The sequence below is a fragment of the Dendropsophus ebraccatus genome, chromosome 6 (genome assembly GCF_027789765.1).
Source record: "Dendropsophus ebraccatus isolate aDenEbr1 chromosome 6, aDenEbr1.pat, whole genome shotgun sequence".
Lineage (NCBI taxonomy): Eukaryota > Metazoa > Chordata > Amphibia > Anura > Hylidae > Dendropsophus > Dendropsophus ebraccatus.
Window position 1 is genome coordinate 127,283,842 of NC_091459.1, and position 20,532 is coordinate 127,304,373.

Genomic DNA, 20,532 nt, shown 5'->3' on the forward strand with positions numbered 1-20,532 from the left:
GGGGTATTTTCGTACTCAGTGGAAATTACCCTACACGCTTTGCATTCATTTTCTTTTTTAACCCCTTGTGGAAATGGAAAAAATCAAGGCTAGACCAACATTTAATGTAAAAAAAATAATAATTTTTACACTAAATCATTGATCTTGTCTTGATTTTTTCACTTTAACAAGGGGTTAAAAGATTAAAAAAACACAATGTGTAGAGCAATTTCCCCTGAGTACAGAAATACCCCACATGTGGACATAAAGCGCCATGTGGGTGCAGGGTAAGCCTCCAAAGCGAAGGAGCGCCATTTGGTTTTTGGAGGCTGGATTTGGCTGGAATTGATTTCGAGGGCCATGTTGCATGTAAAAGGCCCCTGTGTTGCCAAGACAGTTGAAACCCGCCACACGTGACCCCATTATGGAAACTACACCCCTCATGGAATGTAACAATGGGTGTAGTGAGCATATGGACCCCACTGGTGACGGGCATAAATGTGGAACAATGTGGCGTGAAAATGAAATATTACATTTTTTACACTATAATGTTGGTCTAGCCTTGATTTTTTCATTTTCACAAGGGATTAAATGATAAAAAAAAAAACACAGAATATGTGTAGAGCAATTTCCCCCGAGTCCGTAAATACCCCACATGTGGACATAAAGCGCCATGTGGGCGCAGGGCATAGAAAGGGAATAGACTAGAGATGAGCGAACCTCGAGCATGCTCGAGTCCATCTGAACCCAAACTTTCGGCATTTGATTAGCGGTGACTGCTGAAGTTGGATAAAGCCCTAAGGCTATGTGAAAAACATGGATATAGTCATTGGCTATATCCATGTTTTCCAGACAACCTTAGAGCTTTATCCAAGTTCAGCAGCCGCTGCTAATCAAATGCTGAATATTCGGGTTCGGATAGACTCGAACCCGGTTCGCTCATCTCTAGAATAGACGTCTATTCTCCATCCCTCCCTCCCTGGGCTGGTAATGTCCCCCTCCCTCTGTCCCACCCCCCTGCCCGGTCCTATTATACTTGCTGCAGTGGCTCACCCCAACTAGCTGCCCCCTCTGAGCCCATCTCTCCCCTGGCCGGTTCCCTGCAGGAGCACTCACCCGCCACCCCGTTCCGGCAGGGTAAAAGCTCCTGCACCTACCCCCAACTTGCTGCCCCTCATCTGAGCACTGTGCCCAGTCCTTTGCACGAGCGCTAACCCACCGCCATTCGGGGTGAGCGCTCATGCACCTCCTCCTCCGAGTCTGCTTCCATCCATCACAGCCCGCCGCCTGGCCCTGTGCAGAGACGCTCCGCCGGCTTCTATGGTTGGGCCGATTCCACGTTCCTACGAAACAACTGACATGTCTATTCTTTCGGCGGAACGCGGAATCAGCCCAATCATAGAAAGGTGTCTATAGAGCGGTGGATATGCATGCTGCCGTGAACAGGTATGTGTGGCTGAATCTGCCGGAACTTATCTGGGCGGATTCCATAGTGTGAACCTACCCTTACACAGACAAAATTTTTGTCATCTCTGCAATCAACGCGAGATTCCAAAAACTGCTCTATAAAATTGTTGGCTTCCAATGGGGATATCTCCGTCCCGGGACCGGCTCCAGGCTCGGGCCGATGAGCCCTTTAAACTACGATTTGATCCGATAAAAAGAATAGTATACACATCTGGATGACAAACATTGCAATTTGCATTGCAAGTTGCGCTGTATTTTAGGCCTGAATGTATAGGAAATTCTACATTAAACAATTACACAGAGAGGAAAGCTTTTTTTTTACTAGTAAACAGTCTAGCTCAACCTACTCAGAAAACACCCAGTTGTTCAACCCTGGGATTCCTACTACCTGACCTGACACTCCGTGGGCTCTTATGGCATGAGGCGGTCTTTCCTCTTCTTCTTCTCAGTCCTAACCGTGAGTATGTCACACACAGTAGAAGTTGCCCTTTCAGAGTTCTGTACTGCTAGGCAGTTGAAAATATTGCTTTTAAAATCCTTTGATCTTTATTTACAAAAAGTTTTTTTTCCATCACATGGATCAATGTAAAACTATGTTCACACAACAATTTTTGAGGCCAAAATACGACAGTATTTTGGTAATTACAGCCGTAAATAGCATGATTTACAGCTGTAATTACCAAAATAAGGCTGTATTTTCACCTCAAAAAACATTGTTGAAGCATACCCTAAAAAAAAATCAGTTTTTTTCTTAATAAAACTTGCAGTTTAATTTTAAAAATAGAGATCAGTTAAAATTTGCCAAAAAAACAGACATTTCATGAAAAAAAATCCTACTGCTTACAGTAAAAACAAACACACAAAAACTGTTTGTTATTTTTAAGATGAAACTATAGACTAAAATTGCCCAAAATATATTGGTACTTTGAGAAGAATTTGGCCCATTTTGGAACATAAAAATACAAAAATAAATTTTGTTCAAAATAAAGCCAAAAACCACAGAAAATTGGTCAATAAACAGTATAGTTTATCTGCGAGGGATGGCACAGATTTCATATGGCTTGGGAGCATTCGTAGATCCCTCTCCCGGGGTAAGGTCCAATTTTGCCCCAGGAGGTGTCTGGAATGTGAAGTTTTGTAATAATGATGTGAAGAAGAGGAACAGCTCCATTTTGGCCAAGTTTTCCCCAGCACAACTTCTTTTTCCTAGGAATCAAATAGGGGGAAATTTTGACAAAAAAATAAATTCAAGCTGTTTGAAAATCTTCTGATAACACGTCATGTTACAGGGGTTAATCAGGATTACAAAACACACAGCTATGTTCTTGCAAAAATAGCGCTACCCCTGTTATCAGTTTGTGTGTGGTATTACAATTTCAATGGAACGGAGCTGCAAAACTCACACTGAAACTGAGTACAAGAGAGGTGCTGTTTCTGGAAGAAGGTGGTTATGATTTTCTAAGTCAAAACAACCCTTAAAATTATTAGGGCTTATACATGGAACTCATCTAATATGGTATGTATTATAGGAGAAATCTGGCGTGACAGGCCTCGGGACCCCCATCGGAAGGCAGTGTATGTATCCCCACTCACTACTGTACATTTTCTGGGCCAGAGGATACATTAACCCAGTGTATAGGAGCAGAGGCTCTGGCCTCTATGTAGGTATATTCATGTGGCTCACAACACTGATGGTGTACCATGCTGAAAGAGATGAGCGCTGACCACGAGGTGGCAGGTAAATGGCATTACCAGGCTTCATCATGTAACCAGCATTACCAGGCTTCATCATGTATCCAGCATTACCAGGCTTCATCATGTAACCAGCATTACCAGGCTTTATCATGTATCCAGCATTACCAGGCTTCATCATGTAACCAGCATTACCAGGCTTTATCATGTATCCAGCATTACCAGGCTTCATCATGTAACCAGCATTACCAGGCTTCATCATGTAACCAGCATTACCAGGCTTCATCATGTAACCAGCATTACCAGGCTTTATCATGAGAATACATGTACACTCATTTAAAAGAAAAAAAAACATCAAGGAGGAGATGTTGAAATCCAATAAAACTATATAGTACAGTATATGTTAATCCATGATGATGGTGGCTACAATATAAGAGCGAATGGATACATTTATTGAGGCGGCTGTACAAATGTGCGGATGCTTGAGTACCGTGTTGGGCACCTGTAACCCAGATACAAGAGGAGATACGGTTGGGCGCCTCTGTCCTGGATACAAGGTGAGATACGTTTGGGCACAATACCCCTTTAAAGCCACATGAAACCAGCCTTAGGCTATGTTCACATGAACATCATAGCTTACATATATGTCAGAAACCAGGACACTGTGACTGACCCATTCTACAATAGATCCAGATACTCATCTATGGACCACCACCCATTGACTATAATGGTGTCCTCTGTGGTTCAGTTATCGAGATGGCCAGAATAGTCCAGTATGATATAAAGTGTAATCTGCATTGACTAAAAGAATAAAAACATTGACAAAGAACCTTAGAGTCCAACTCATGTGCACATGATGTATGGATGAACACAATGGTCAAGCATCAGATTATCATACAGAAATCCAGTTCTTACCTTCGGTATAAAATACCCTCTAAATGTCACATCTTGAGAAGTTACGTGAGGGACGTTGCCAGGGACAATATCGCCAAACCTCTGAATTTCATGAATGACAGCGTCTGTATATGGCATCTGTTTCCTATGTTCTACCTGAGGTTGAGCCGATCCAATCACTTTTTCGATTTCATTATGGATTTTTTCTGTTAGAGAAGAGACATTTCAGATAACCAATGGCACCAGTCATGCTTCCAAAGCTGGCAGTGTATCTTAATGCCTCCCGGACTTCACACCAATCCACATAAGTTTTTTTTTTTCTCCCTGAAAAAGCCCCAGTTCCTCTGAAATAATTCCATTAGTTTGTTTCACAGAGGTATAGCAATTAAGAATAAATTTACACCTAGGCAGTCGGTAAAGCCAAGTGTCAAGTGGATCCGTCACTATTGTCTAATCTGGCAGGACTGTGTCAGAGAGACACCAGGTCTATAATTGGGGATGTTACAGGTAGAAGTAAAGTCTGGGCCTTTAGCCCACATACATTACCAGGTCCCCTCTCCGGCTTGCTTTGGGGGATCCCGGCTCTCAGCTAATCAGCGCACTGGGAAGGGCAGCGCACTGATTGGCTAAGTGCCATAAGACGTCGGGAGCCCCCAAAGTAAGCTGGAGCAGGAACCCGGTAAAGTATGTTCCAAGGCGCGAGGGGTTAGCGGCGTTGACTTTGACATAGTATGTTATCCTATTGAAGTGAATGGGAAGGTTCCGCAGCGGATTTCACAGCAAAATCCTTAAAATCGCTCTATTCCCATCCTTATAACGCTTTTATCCTTCGTTCTATGGGGCTGAGAGGTATCATTTTTTGTGCCATGATCTGTACTTTCTATTGGTGCCTCACTTACATATATGCAACTTTTTGATCCCTTTTTTATTACAGTTTTTCAGGATTTGACGTGACGAAAAATTGGGTAATTTTGCACTTTGGATTTTTTTTTGCACTTACGTCGTTAACCATGCGAGATTGGAAATGGGACAATAGTTTGGGCAATTACGCATGCAGCGATACCAAATATGTTCATTTATTTATTTATTTTTATTAAATGGGAAAAGGGGGGTGATTCAGACTTTTATTAGGGCAGGGGATTTTTTTTATTAAAGCTTTTTTTTTTAAATATACATAGTAATTAGAAGTTCCCTTGGGGGACTTCTAATACTACAGATAAACAACCAAAGAAAAAGCCAAAGAGAAAGTCTCGTGACGGAGACGGAACGCGTGGGGTTTCTCGGACCCTGACATGGACTCCCCCTCTGGTGATATTTGATCCTACTTACTGACTCCTCCATATTGTTTTCATATAATTTTTTCCCCTGTACCTATTTGTGTTGTTTTGTGTCCATCGAGCTGAGTTACTTAGAGACATTACTGCTCTAATTAGGACACATCCACATTATTTTATGTTGTGAGTCAGTATTACTTACCTTAGGGGGTTTATTATACAGACACATGTCAGTTCGTCCTGGTTCCATGTCTATTTAACATGGACTTGTGTATGTTGTGGTTTTAAGTGTTTTTCATTTGTATGTTGTGCACTTTTTGACTCTTTGTGTACCAATAAAATAAAATTTGCTATACTTTTCATATTTACATGCAGCTTTCTCTATTTTTTCGGGAAGTGCCACCCTTGTATGTATGACATGGCTTTTTCTTTGGTTGTTTATCTGTAGTAGTTTTTTCATGTCATGTTGGGTTGAGCACCCTGCCTTATAGACTTTAGTAGTGCCTTGCCTTCCTTGTTTGTTTTTGGGGACTTCTAATACAACACCACTGATCTATCATAGAGATCAGTGTAGTATACTTAATAGAGCTCTGATCCATTAGGTCAGTGCTCTATTACTCTGGTCTACTGCAGACCAGATCTATAAATTACCAAGCCGGGATCAGCGTCATCAGCGAGGGGGATAGGGTGAAGTTGCAGGTCCCCACAAAGGAGGGGCACCACAGGGCATTTAAATGTAGCTGTCATATCTGTTAAGGGGTTAATTGACCCTTTCAATCATCTATCCAACACTCGGACATGGAGAGAAAGAAACTGCTGCACCTCACACCTATGACCGACACTAATGCCTCTCAGCTACATTTAAAAACTAGGATGTTGGTATATAATTTGATCAAATATACAATATGCCTCATGTACCACGTGCAGGTCCCCTAGCCAACACTACACTACACCCTACTTTGCAGGGTTGGTGGTCGCTGACCGACACAGTGTTGTTTGATTAGGGACTCATGTGTATCAGACCTGCACATGGTACATAAGGCAATATGGTTTGATCAAATTATATACCAACTTCTGATGTTGGTTTTTAATGTAGCCGAACAAGCTTTCGTGTCAACCATGGGTGTGATGTGCAGCCATTTCTGTTTCTCCAGGCTTGTGCATCTATCCAACACTGCCTGTAACTAAATAGGAGAAAATAAGCTAACTGACAGACTCACATTAAAGGGTTTATCAAGGCTTAAAAAAAAAAAAAAACAACATAGCCTCTTTCCTACAGAAACAGCACCATGTCCATTAAAGTGAAAAGTGCTAAATTGTAATATTACACACAACCCAAGGAAAGGGGTGGCATTATTTTGTGCAAGGAAGTAGCTGTGTTTCTAATCCTGGAGAGTCCCTTTAAATATGACCTCGAAGACAGTGAAAACTATTACGATAAAACAAATGTTGGCACACTGAACAGCTAATGTATGAAATCGTTAAGTTGATCAGCAGTGTATCCTTAGGTCTTACTTTGAATTTCTGGGTATTTCATCATAAGCAGAAGCCCCATCTCAGAGTAGTTGACGTGGACTCCATTCCTGCAATAAACAGATCTGCTACTAGAGCGATCAGGTTCTCATTGTGGAAATACTGGGTGGATTCCGGTTTTCCCTTTAAATATAAATAACATAAATCTAAGAAGTACACAATGGCCACCCCAGGTGTGCGTCTGCACTAAACTCACCTCCTTGCTGTGAAGATTCATGAAGAGGCTTCAGCAGCTTGTAGTAAGTGTTATATCTCACCCCAGTGCTTAAAGAGATCAAGTCACAGCATATTGATAGCTTATCCATAGACTAGAGTATCAATATCAGATTGGCAATTGATTCCTCCTCCAATCAGCTGCTGGCCTGAACATGGCACGCACAAACTAAACTAATGGTGCATTTACACAGACAGATTTATCTGACAGATTTTTGAAGCCAAAACCAGGAACAGACTATGGACAAAGAACAGGTCATAAAGGAAACACTGAGATTTCTCCTTTTTTCTAATCTGTTCCTGGCTTTGGCTTCAAAAATCTGTCAGATAAATCTGTCTGTGTAAACGCACCATAAGTCATCTACTTTCAATTCTGTTCTTTATGTTTTGGCTGTGCTGGGTTACTGCATGACCAATACACAGATAACAGAGCAGTCCTGCTGGAAAATTGCTTTAATTTACAGCTTACACTGCTCGGTATTGCTCTATAATATCTACATCCAATAGCTCAGAGACAACAAAAAATTAGTACACGGGGGAAAATGCTTTACATAAAATATTTAAATACCAGAAATCCTGCCAATCCTCATATGCACAAAATATACCAATTTATCCTGAAAATTCTGGTGAAAAGTTAATGCCCATTTGAAGAGGTAATCTGGAGAGCAAGAAAGGTCCTACCTCTTCTGCTCTCTGGCATTCAACTTCCTCCCTCTGCCCATCTGTGCTGATAACGACAGGGGCAGGGGGAAGGTTGCAGGCACTGGGGCATTGTGCATGGGCGAATCCACCCCTCATGGCCCACAACATGCTCCCACCCCCTCTCATGTGTGGAATTACCAACACAGATGAGCAGAGGGGGGAAGTGCAGATCAGAAGAGGTAGGACCTTTTCTGCTGTCTGGATAACTTCTATATTGATGTTTAAGTAATGTCAAATTCCAACTCAATTTCCTATAACAGCCTTAGGTTTTTTTCTGATCTGATCGTGACATGATAAAACAGAAATACCTCTTGTTGTTTGACAAGGAAAGCATCAATAAGGTTGCGCTGATCATTCACATCCAGTTGTTTCCTTTGCTTAGCAAACATTGTTTCTAAAAAACTGTAAAACTCTCTAAAATTTGCAAAATTTTTCCTGTGAGTTCCCGGCATCCAGTGTATCAGCGATGGAAAATTGTCATAAAACTTCAGGAAAAATAGAAAAAAATTTAAAAATAAAAATTATTATTATCATCATCATCATCATCATCATCAATATTATTATTATTATTATTATTATTATTAATCATCTATATTCATTTCAATCAAACAAATAGTAAATAGTTTATTCAAGAAAAAAAAAATACTTTATATATTGCTTGTATAAAGTTATATAACTTTTTAATATAAATTAGTTTAATGTATATTTTATCATGTTATGTTGAGTGACAGTAGTAAGGGAAGACATGGCACCCTCTGCTGTCACCAACAATCAAATCATGTCGGGAAGATGGGACAGCACCACAGCCAGTGATTGGCTGAGCATAAAATAGTGACAACCCGCTCAACCAGCCTTGGAGCAGTCCCGTCTCAGTCAGTTATTGGCTGAGTAGGCTAGAGGCGGCTGAATACACTAGAGACACAGAGAAGAATACTGGGGGAAGTGCAGACAGGTAAGCACATTTTTACTTTTTCACAAAAGACATCTTGCAAAAAATTTGCTTCATTAATAAAACAAACTTTTGAAGTCTTTTTTTTTTTTTTGCCTTGATTCCTATTACTGTGATCCAGATTTACTATGACTGTACTTCCCTTTTCAAGTAGAGGAAGCAGAGAGAAAACAGTAACATGAGACTCAGGATCAGACTACACAGCAGTTTGTTTGTAGTCTGTATCCATGGAGACACATAGGCCTGAATAGTAGCTCTATGCATGAGAATTCATTAAAGAGGTTCATGTTAGGAACCGGACAGCAGGACAAGACAAACAGTGAGCCCTAAGCTCAGCCCCGCCCACTGTCCTCTACCTATTTGCCACGATCCGCCCTAAAATGGCGGCGAGCAACTGGGCGTCAGTCCCTGCACTGGCTAGGTGGGACACAAGGACAAGACAGACAGACAAAACACAATAACGAATGGTCGACAGTCCGGGTCACAACAACGGGCAGCAAAAGTACAAAATCACAATCCGAAGGCAAAGTCAATATACAGGCAGTATGGTCAGGGGCAGGCAGCAAACAAGAATGGTCAGAAAGGCAAAGCAGGGTCAGAATCAACAGAGCAAGAATAGCAAACACAGAACCAGGCAGAGACAAGCTCAATATCCCGCAAGGCACAGGCAGAAGCTGAATTCTTAAATAGGACACCAGGAACCAAGTCCAGAAGATGCTAGGAGGGACCAGCTGTCAATCACTGAGGCAAAGGCAGGTTAACAGTTACAAGACCAGAAGAAACTAGCAGCACAGACACGGGTGGGGCAGGGAAAACAATTAGCAGACCAGAAGGAATAAGACACAGTTCAGACAGGGCAAAAACAAGGCAAACTAAACACAGAATAAATGGAAGATTATGGCCAAAATCGCAGTCTTTGGCGCAGAGGTCTAATCTTCGCAGCAGAGGGTGGCACTGATGCCTTTTCAGGCGCGATCATGACAGTTCAATTAGGATTTTTAACAGCTTTATTTTTTTAACTTGGGGCAACGTTCATTATAATACCCTTCTTCTGTACTTAGTATATGATTTTATAAGGAGAACATATGAGACTAACATACCCTGACCAGTGGGCTTCCAAATAGTCGTATATTTTCATTAATTAATTCCACAAGTTTCAGTATGGTCGGATCCTTATAGTCGAATCTGTGACTGAGCAGTATGGCCACAATGATATTGGCTACAGCAGAGTTCACATTTTTCAGGTTATTGAAAGGTTTTCCTGGAAGAATGATGAAGAGGATTTGAAAGATGCACATTCATACCACCCCAGTGTCAAAACGGTAAATCTGCATGGCGACCAAGCTAACTATTCCTAGGAATTGGAAGGAGCCATCTATCCCTCATATCACTGAGGTCGTGTATATGGTTAATTCTTCCTAAGAAAAGATGTATACTAACCTCCCATATAGTTTTGGCAAATTTAAGTCCTAGTGGTCCTGTTGGTTGGACAGTATTTATTATTCCATGTAATCACCCCCCCCCCCCTTTAAGATCTTAGAGTATAGAGATGAGCGAACCTCGAGCATGCTCGAGTCCATTTGAACTTTCGGCATTTGATTAGCGGTGGCTGCTGAAGTTCGATAAAGCCCTAAGGCTATGTGGAAAACATGGATATAGTCATTGGCTGTATCCATGTTTTCCAGACAACCTTGGAGCTTTATCCAAGTTCAGCAGCCGCCACTAATCAAATGCCGATCGTTCGGGTTCCGATGGACTCGAACCCGAACCCGGTTCTCTCATCTCTATTGGAGTATTATTACACGGCCCAATTGGGGGCCGATCATAACTGTAAATGAATGCCGATCTGGTAGATCGGCGCTTGTTTACTTGGCCTATTACACAACCCGATAATCGTTTAACAAGGGCTGTATGGACATCATTACCGATGTCCTTGAAGGCCTTGCTTAAACTGTATACCTTATCCATCCGTGCTTCAGGGCTCCTCTTGCGCTTTTGCTTCTACCCGCGTCCCACGTGTTGCAGCTTCAGAGTGGCCTGTCTCAGCTGACAGGCCGCTCAGCCAATCACTGGCCAGGACCACCGTGACCAGTGATTGGCTGAGCGGCCTGTCAGCTGAGACAGGCCTCTTTGAAGCTGCAGTGCGTGGGACACGGGTAGAAGCAAAGCGCAAGAGGAGCCCTGAATCAGCAGGATAGGGCCAATGCGGCCCATTATTGTTCCGTGTAATAGGGCCCTTACAGTTACCAAGGTACAGACTTGGCCTGCAGACTGTAAAGGCATTGTATCACTGACTGCCTGTTCCACTTAAGGCCCTATTCCACAGAAGGATTATCGCTCATAAACTCGCTCCAACGACCGCTCTTAACAATAATCGTTCCGTGGAATAGCTGTAAACGAGCGAACGACAACTACAAAATCATTGGTGAGTCGTTCAAAATAGTTTTTCTGCAATTGTTGGTCTTTGAAAGATAATTCGCTAATTGGTTCGTAAAATTAGAAATCTTTCAGTCGTTCGTAAAAAGGTTTAAAAAAAGTAGGTGTGTCTTATGGTCATGATCACCCCGGCGAACGATTTAAACGACCATGTAAAGACCGCAAAATAATCGCTACACTACATATATTGTTCATGTTTCCACGTGTGTTATGTGCTATCGTTCACTAAAAAAAAATGTTTAGTGATTGTTAACGAGTAGTTGTTGGAGCGAGTTTATGAACGATAATCGTTCCGTGGAATAGGGCCTTAACTGTTCAACTACAGAAGTATGGATTTGAGAACAGAAATCCATCACAGGATTTTGACATATCCACTCACCTTCATAGGATCTAAATTTTTGTACCAGAGACTCGGCCTCCTCAGTAATCTTGTCTTCTATGGTTCTCTTCCCCATTCCGTAATCTCGTAATGTCGACAATGCGAATCTTCTCATCACTTTCCAGTTCTCTCCATTAGCTAGGATAATGCCTGAATCAGGAGGGAGATGTAGTTGACCATAAGAAGTCATTGAGGCCATACCTTGGGTTCACACTGAGGAATCCGTGCAAAGAAATTCTGGTGGATTCCAGCGCGCATCTCCGCTCATCCCATCCATCCCATTCTATGGTCAGGTGAATTCCGCCATCTGCCTAAAGAACTGACATATCAATTATTTCGGCGGACGGATGAATCCGCCCAACCATTGAATGGAGTATATGGGATGCTCAGAGATGTGAGCCGCCACAAGCGGGGACGAGGGACGGAATCCTCCAGAACTTCTCCGCACAGATTCCTCAGTGGGTCCCACCCTTAGGAATGAGTAAAAGTTCTGGTTAGCTATGGTTGTATCTATGTTTTCCAAGAAGCCCTAGGGCTTCATCCATCTTCTCCAGCCTTTGGTAATTAAATGCAGAGCGCTCGTGGGTTTTGCAACCTGAACTTGCTGTAAATTCGCTCATCTCTAATTCTAAGAATGTATTCTTAACAATTAGACAGAATATGACATGTAAGGTATAGTTACTTGGTAACCCACTGAGAAAATGTGAGATCTTGTTCACACTTCAGAAAGTTGTGTTGTAGAAGATGTAGCGCACAGGAATTCCATCTCTGATGAAGAATATATTCATGAGAATAGAGTTCCATTAAGTTGCTATTTTGGATTACCCCATGCCCTAGCCATGGAGGCGCTTGACTTCCACCTCAAGAAGCACAGCCCGTATGACAATGATTTTTGTAACTTTGTCAAAAGTGCTGCTTGGTACTTGATGACCCATAACTATTTTTCCTGCTGTGGTGCCTATTACCTCCAGTTATCGGGCGTTTCCATGGGGGCAAAATACTCACCCTGCATGGCAAACCTAGCCATGGCGTACTGGGAGGAGTCATATGTCTACACATAGTCCAACCCTTGCATTGAGTACATACAGTGGTATGGCAGGTACATAGATGACTTGCTCGTGGTCTGGAGTGGTACTGTACCTGCCATACCACTGTTTTTGGAGTATGCCAACTCCAACCAGAAATTTGTCTGGTGCCTCACGCCACTTCGTGGAAAAGCATGGGGGCTAAACTGATTTTTTCAGAGCCTTTGCTATAGAAATGGTGGCCCCTTTGCCAAGCGGGGGAGACAGGAGGCGTAGGTTGCATGAAAGAGAGGCTTTTTGGATTTTCCAACTGCAGAGCTACTCTCCATTCGGTTTAAATCAGCGCCGCAAATTTACTCAGTTGTACCAGGATATTGTAACAGTGCGGTGTATTTACCTGTTTCCCCAACTAAATTATTGTTACTTTTGTTATTTAAAGGGAACCTGTCACCCCCGTGCCGGGGTGACAGGCTCCCGACCCCCGTTAGAGCCCCCTATACTTACCTAATCCCGCCGGGTCCCGCTTCTGGAGGTGGTCGGGTGATGAAGATCTCAGCCGCCGCAGCCCGGCGCGCGCGCTGAGAGATGAGTCCAACACCCATAGAGAATGACAGGAGAGTCCAGCGCTCCGTCATTCTCTATGAGCGTTGGACTCATCTCTCAGCGCGCGCACCGGGCTGCAGCGGCTGAGATCTTCATCACCCGACCACCTCCAGAAGCGGGACCCGGCGGGATTAGGTAAGTATAGGGGGCTCTAGCGGGAGGTCGGGAGCCTGTCACCCCGGCACGGGGGGTGACAGGTTCCCTTTAACCTCTATGTCTCTATGCATTGTTTTTATGGATACCTTAGTGCTTTTTTACTCAGACTCATTTACATGTGTAATTATGACTAAGGGGGTGGTATCTCATGTTTAAATGTTAGCTGAATTGTTACCACATGTGTCATGATTAAGGGCGTGCATGCGCCAGAAACGCGTAGACCGCTGTATGGAGGGAGTTGTAATTTGTGTTCTTATGGGCCACTAAATAAATGAAAAAAATTGTCTTTCACCTGCATTCGCTGGTCCGGTGTCTCGTTTTGGATTAACCCTGACCTTTTCTGGTGATGTTCGTCATGCTTCTCTGGGCCTTGCTTAGTTAATGGATACTTCTAAGTTAGTGTTTGGAGAGGAGAAGTCCGGCCAAAAGTATTTTTTAATATGTTATTACTTGGAAAGTTAGACAAATTTCTAATGTACATTAATTATGGGAAATGCACATATACTGCTATTTTCCTTTTAGTAGATCATGAGCAGATGATAGGAGGAGTAGTACCAGGGCCAGCAACAGTCCGCCCACCCCCCTCCCCGCACCATATATGCACTGTACTACTACTCCCATCATCTGCTCATAGTATGAGCAGATGATAGGGGAGTAGTACCTGCGCTATCCCCATCACATCGCCGCCGGCCACAACGCTCCTCACACAAGGGCTGCTTCATGCTCCCTCCGCTCCCCTTCCTCCTTCTCCCAGCTTCAAACTTCAAACTATCCCGCCGCTGACTCACCGCCCATCCGCCGCCCTCTGCTCACATGCTGGCCGGGGACACCAGGCAGCATCAGGAGCACTGTGCTCCCTGCGGGGTGTGGGAGGGCTGATGCGGCCGGTATGCATGTGAGCAAAGAGCGGCGGCCGGGCGGTGAGTCAGCAGCGAGATAGTTTGAAGCTGGGAGGAGGAGAGGGAGCGGAGGGGGCATGATGAAGCCATTGTGTGAGGAGCGGCGTGGCCGATGGCTGTGATGTGATGGGGATAGCGCAGGTACTATGAGCAGATGATGGGAGTAGTAGTACAGTGCATATATGGGGGCAGCGGGGAGTGGGGTGGGCGGACAGGTGATGTCCCTGGTACTACCACTCCCATCATCTGCTACTATGAGCAGATGATGGGAGTAGTAGAACTGTATATATGTGTCCAGCACCGAGCAGGGAGGAAGAGGGAAGGTAATTAGATGCATAGGCACCTCTCTCCCTCCCTGCTCGGTGCCCTCCAAATGTATTGATTGAATACATTTATGGAATACTTTGGGGAGCAAGGAGACTTGTTGCCCAAAGTATTCCATAAATGTATCCAATCAAAAATGTACTGTACATTACATTTTTATATACACATCAATTGAATCCATAGAGTGTCAAGCAGGGGGCGCACTATATATAGAAGTAAATGGTACTCATTTACTTCTATATATAGTGCGCCCCCTGCTGGACACTCCAGAGGAATTACAAGTGATTTGAGACGTCACGGTTCTGGACAGAATTTTAACACTCCATAATTTACTAAGTTAGGGGAAATAGCAGTATATGTGCATTTCCCATAATTAATGTACATTAGAAATTTGTCTAACTTTCCATAAGAAATAACATATTAAAAAATACTTTTGGCCGGAGTTGTCCTTTAAGAGCATTTTCCCATCAAACAACAGAAAACGTTGCAAAATATCATCGCCCTCTACAACCCATACTCTCCCAAAGTTTTTTCCTGTAAAAGTTATATCAGAAAGTCTTCCCCAACCATGTACAGTATGATAGATAAACTACCTACCATGGTCCTTAGTGGTTTTAGAAAAAATGTGTGATTTAGGCCTGTCCAAAAACTTCTCTCCATGTTCGATTAGAGCATCTTTAATGGTATCGTAACCATAGAGAACAACCATTTTTGAAAAGCCTATCTGCATGCTGAAGATGGTGCCGTACTTTTTAGACAACTGTAAATACAAGAATCAAAAGGACAATAAACGAGCATAAATTAGTAATGTTTCCTCTCTAGGGCTGCATACAACTTCTCCAGCCACCAGGAGTCGAATCTAGAGCATTCGGGTTTCGGCCGAACCTGAACGTTCAGAAATTTTGCTCAACGAGAATATAAGTTAAGGCATGAAACAGGTTTAGACCATTGAGGTACATAGTTATCTTAAAGGGATACTGTAATCGGTGGATGTCCATGGCAGTGTCAAGATCATAGATATTATCTACATCAACTTTTTAATGACAAGAAAAACATTTTTTTTTATGTTTTCTTTTTTCTTCTCATCTTTAATTTTTTTTTAGCACATTGTTTTTTTTTCATAACCAATTGTACTTTTTAATAGTATCCTTTATCCAATATTACATCGTTGTAGTGCAGATCAGGCTTCATGAATTTCAATGATGCATTAAAATTCTGCATATATTCTGTGATATCTTTTGATCAAAGCATCTGAACATCTGTTAAAGGGGTTATCCAGCGAAAATCTTTTTCTTTTAAATCAACAGAAAGTTCTATAGATTTCTATTTTACTTCTATTAAAAAAATCTCAAGTCTTTCCATACTTATCAGCTGTTGTATGCCCTGCAGGGAGTGGTGTATTCTTTTTAGTTTGACACAGTGCTCTCTGCTGCCACCTCTGTCCGAGACAGGAACTGTCAAGGACAGGAGAGGCTTTCTATAGGGATTTGCTACTGCTTTGGACAGTTCCTGTCTCAGACAGTGGAGGCAGCAGAGAGCAATGAAAAGAGTATACCACTTCCTGCAGGGCATACAGCAGCTGATAAGTATGGGAAGACTTAAGATTTTTAAATAGAAGTAAAATAGAAATCTATATAACTTTCTAAAACCAGTTAAGTTGAAAGAAAAAGATTTTCAATGGATAAACCCTTTAGATAATAGGATTTCAGTAATTGTCAATTTCATTCATTTCTTAGGGGGGGGGGGTAGTATGGAGTAGGTTCAGCTCCTGAGCCTGCTCCATACTTACCCAATGCCCACTCTCATATAGGTATAGCAGTTGAGCCTAAACAAGTTACTACTGCCACTCAATGGACGATGAATAGTAGAGAAAAAAAAGAAATATTAATTTTAATGAAGTTATATTAAAATATAAAACTTTTTTGAATATATTAATTAAAAAAAAAAATCTCCAGGGTAACCCTTTTATTTAAACATTTCCAAAGAGAACAACATTATTCCGACAATATAAGTGTCAATTTACCTCCACAAACGTCTTATAAGGTTTCGACATGTTAATATTAAGGACATTTCCAAGAATTGGTAAGGGATTCGGTCCAGGGGGAAAATTTTTGTAAATTCTTTGATTCCCACTCTCGAAAGCCATAATCAAAAATAAGACGACAAAGACAGAGAGGAGAATTGTGATGGGGTCCATGGCGAACGTCTTCTGATAATCTGGAGAAGAAAGTTGTTTTTTAAGCCAAAAGGATAAACAAACTTTTACTTAGAACTTTGTAGTTTTTATTCATATTTTACCTGTAAGGGTTGTCTGCTTAAAGGAGTTGTCCAGCGAAAAACTTTTTCTTTCAAATCCACTGGCGTCAGAAAGTTATATAGATTTGTAATTTACTTCTATTAAAAAATCTCAAGTCTTCTAGTACTTATTAGCTGCTGTATGTCCTGCAGGAAATCTTGTTTTATTTTCAGTCTGACACAGTGCTCTCTGCTGACATCTCTGGCCAAGACAGGAACTTTTGGGGACATTTATTAAGTCCGACGTTTTTTACGCCGGACTTATAAATGTCCCCGCATCTCCGGCGCTACGGAGATTTATGTAGAGGCGGACTGCCTCTACATAAATCCCGTGTGCGTCGGTGCGCACAGCCGAAAACCTACGCCACCTGAAAGGTGGAGTAGGTTTTCGGTGTATCCTTCAGTTTAAAAAATGATGGATCGCGCGGACTATGAGTCCACGCCCCCGTCCCGCCCCCTCCACACCCACTCACAGGCCCCCCCACCCTCCGGCGTACGCAGCGGAAAGTGTCGATTTGCAAATATTTTATTTGCAAAACGGCCATTTGCAAATAAAATCATGTGCAAATCGGCACTTTCCGCCGAAAAAAAAAATGCAGCAGAGAGACTGAATATAAAACAACACTTCATACACATACAGCAGCTAATAAGTGCTAAAGAATTTTTAATAGAAGTAAATGACAAATCTACATAACTTTCTGACGCCAGTTGATTTGAACGAAAAAGTTTTTCGCTGGACAACCCCTTTAATATCCTGCCTTATTACCATAGACAGAGGTATGTCATTTGGTGGCCCTATAATATACCTGGAAATTCTTAAAGGGGTTGTTAAAAAAAAAAACTACCTATTTTTGGGAGTAGCCTTCTAACAAAAACGGATTATACAAAAACTTTTTCTCATGATGACAACCAGTGATTGTATGACCTGTTATGACATCATAACAACTAACAATAATGTGGGAATTTTACATCCAATCCTATGGAAGCTTTACTATACTATCATAAGTTTAATAAACTCTAACCTCGTTTTCTAATACACAGGTAATCAGATAAGGAACTTCCAGGAAACTTGCCGATCTCTGATGACATCACATTGGCCCTTAGTATATTATATCTTATCACACATAATCCTATGTATATTGATAATATGAACGCTTTCCTCCTCACCTGCAGAGCGGTAGAAGGTAGAGGCGGCACAGGTAGCTGGAAGAGTCTCCGCACCTCCACTGTCATCCATGTGCTTATAAACTCTGGGATAATGTTTAACTCGTGTAATTGTGGCAATTTAACCAAAGTCTAATAAACTCCAATGCCTCTGCCTTTTGTATAAAAACAATGGGAATTACACAAAACGCCTAGCTCATGGGCTACAGTGTTGGCGTAATTCCCATTAAAGTCAATGGGAGCTACACAAATTGTGTAGCTCCGCGACCACATCTGGCAGTCACAGACAGGAAGGGGAGCCCTTGATCTGAGGATAGGTGCAGGTGCCTGAGGGCTGGACTTACAACTAGGGAACACACAGTTTGTCCTGTGGATATTTCATGAGTGTTCCAGATGAATAGACTCCCTTAATGGCCCATGATGACAGTGTACAGATAGTCAACAAAAGTTAAAGTGTCACTGTTGTTTTTTTGTTTTGTTTTTTGCAGAAATCAATAGTCCAGGCGATTTGAAAGAGGATGTACCACCTGGTACATCCTCTTTAACCTAAACCCACTGATCGAACGGTGTCGGCACGGGGAAGCCGATGCCGCAGTCTGCTTTTCGGATCGAGGCCTGGTTCCCGTCCACAGCGCCGTTCTATGCACCGGAACTGGCCGGTGCTCAAGCACTGGAGGTAGGCCGGCCGGGCGGCCCCCAGTGGGAGGGAATTCCCTCCCCTGTATGACGTGGCTCCATTCATTCAAAGGGAGCCGCGTCATACAGGGGAGGGAATTCCCTCCCACTGGGGGCGGCCCAGCCTACCTCCAGAGCTTGAGCATTGGCTGGTTCCGGTGCATAGAAAGGCGACGTGCACGGGAACCGGGTCTGGGTCCGAAAACGGACCGCGGCACCGGCTTTCCCATGCCAGCGCCGTTCGATCAGTGGGTTTAGGTTAAAGAGGATGTACCAGGTGGTACATCCTCTTTAGAAAACTTGGTAATTGCGTTTATTAGGCAAATATGCCATTATCTGCATTCACAAAGACTTTCCCCAGCCCCCCCCTCCTCTCTCTCATTCACTGCTCATTATCAGGAAATCTCGACTCTTATATATCAGTCGAGCCCTGTGTAACCTATAAAGGGGGAAGGGAGATTAGTCGCCAGCAGAGAGCAGAGAACAAAGGATTACACAGCGGGAGCTGTGTGAAAGCCGGTATTCAGAGGCCAGAAAGGTCAGTGCTAACTTCAGAGGAGATAGCCCAGAGATGTAGCTGTAAATTAACACTTTGTTGTCCTGTTTTGGTGCCTCATCTCCCTCCACCCCTCCCCTCTCCATAGAAAACCATGAAGATAGGGGGGAGAGCTTCAAACTCCTTTCTCATGATAAAAATGCATTTTTATGGGACATATCATAGAATCCCATGGCTTCAGGTACCATCTTTATGCCGATGACACTCAGATCTACCTCTCTGGTTCGGATGTCACCTCTTTGCTATCCAGGATTCCAGAGTGTCTATCGGCCATATCCTCCTTCTTCTCCTCCCGCTTTCTAAAACTCAACATGGACAAAACAGAACTTATCATCTTTCCCCCATCTCGCTCCACCCCGCCTTCTAATCTGTCAATCACTATCAATGGCTGTAGTCTGTCCCCTGTCCCCCAAGTCCGCTGCCTTGGGGTCACCTTTGACTCTGCCCTATCCTTTAAACCACATATTCAGGCCCTGACCACCTCCTGCCGCCTTCACCTCAAAAACATTTCCAGAATCTGCTCTTTCCTCACCCCTGACTCCACCAAACTGCTGGACCATGCTCTCATTATCTCCCGCTTGGACTACTGTAACATCCTCCTCTCTGGCCTTCCAGCTAACTCCCTTGATCCCCTCCAGTCTATCCTTAACTCTGCTGCCCGACAAATCCACCTTTCCCCTCGCTTTGCCTCAGCCTCTCCCCTCTGCCAATCCCTCCACTGGCTCCCCATTGCCCAACGTATTCACTTTAAATTATTGACCATGACATACAAGGCAATCCACAACCTGTCCCCTCCGTACATCTCTGACCTGATATCCCGCTACCGTCCCTCACGCAATCTTCGATCCTCCAGTGACCTCCGTCTCTGCTTCCCCCTTGTTCGTACCTCGCACAACCGCCTCCAAGACTTTGCCCGAGCCTCCCCCATACTCTGGAACTCGCTACCCCGACACATCCGTCTCTCATCCACCATCAAATCCTTCAAAAGTAACCTGAAAACCCATCTCTTCATACTAGGCTACAACCTACAATAATTCTGCATCACACTTGACTGGCTGCACTTTACCTCCTGTTTCTCTCCCTATACCCCATAGACTGTGAGCCCTCGCGGGCAGGGTCCTCTTCCCCCATGTACCAGTCTGTCTTTTGCCTTCATGTAATGTTTTCTGATCTTGTATTGTTCCTGCCTGTTGCCTATCTATTGTATAGCGCTCTGGAACTAAGGGCGCTTTATAAATAAATAATAATAATAAAAAAATAATACGTGTTTTTATTTTTTGTAACGCTAAAAAAAAAAAATTCGCTTTGAATTTTAAG

The 20,532-nt window shown here is 43.0% G+C and overlaps 1 pseudogene; it reads right to left on the reverse strand.

The window, feature by feature from the left end:
* Positions 1-2,369: 2,369 nt before the first annotated feature.
* On the reverse strand, positions 2,370-18,043 carry LOC138796034 (cytochrome P450 2C14-like; annotated as a pseudogene).
* Between the last annotated feature and the right edge of the window lie 2,489 nt (positions 18,044-20,532).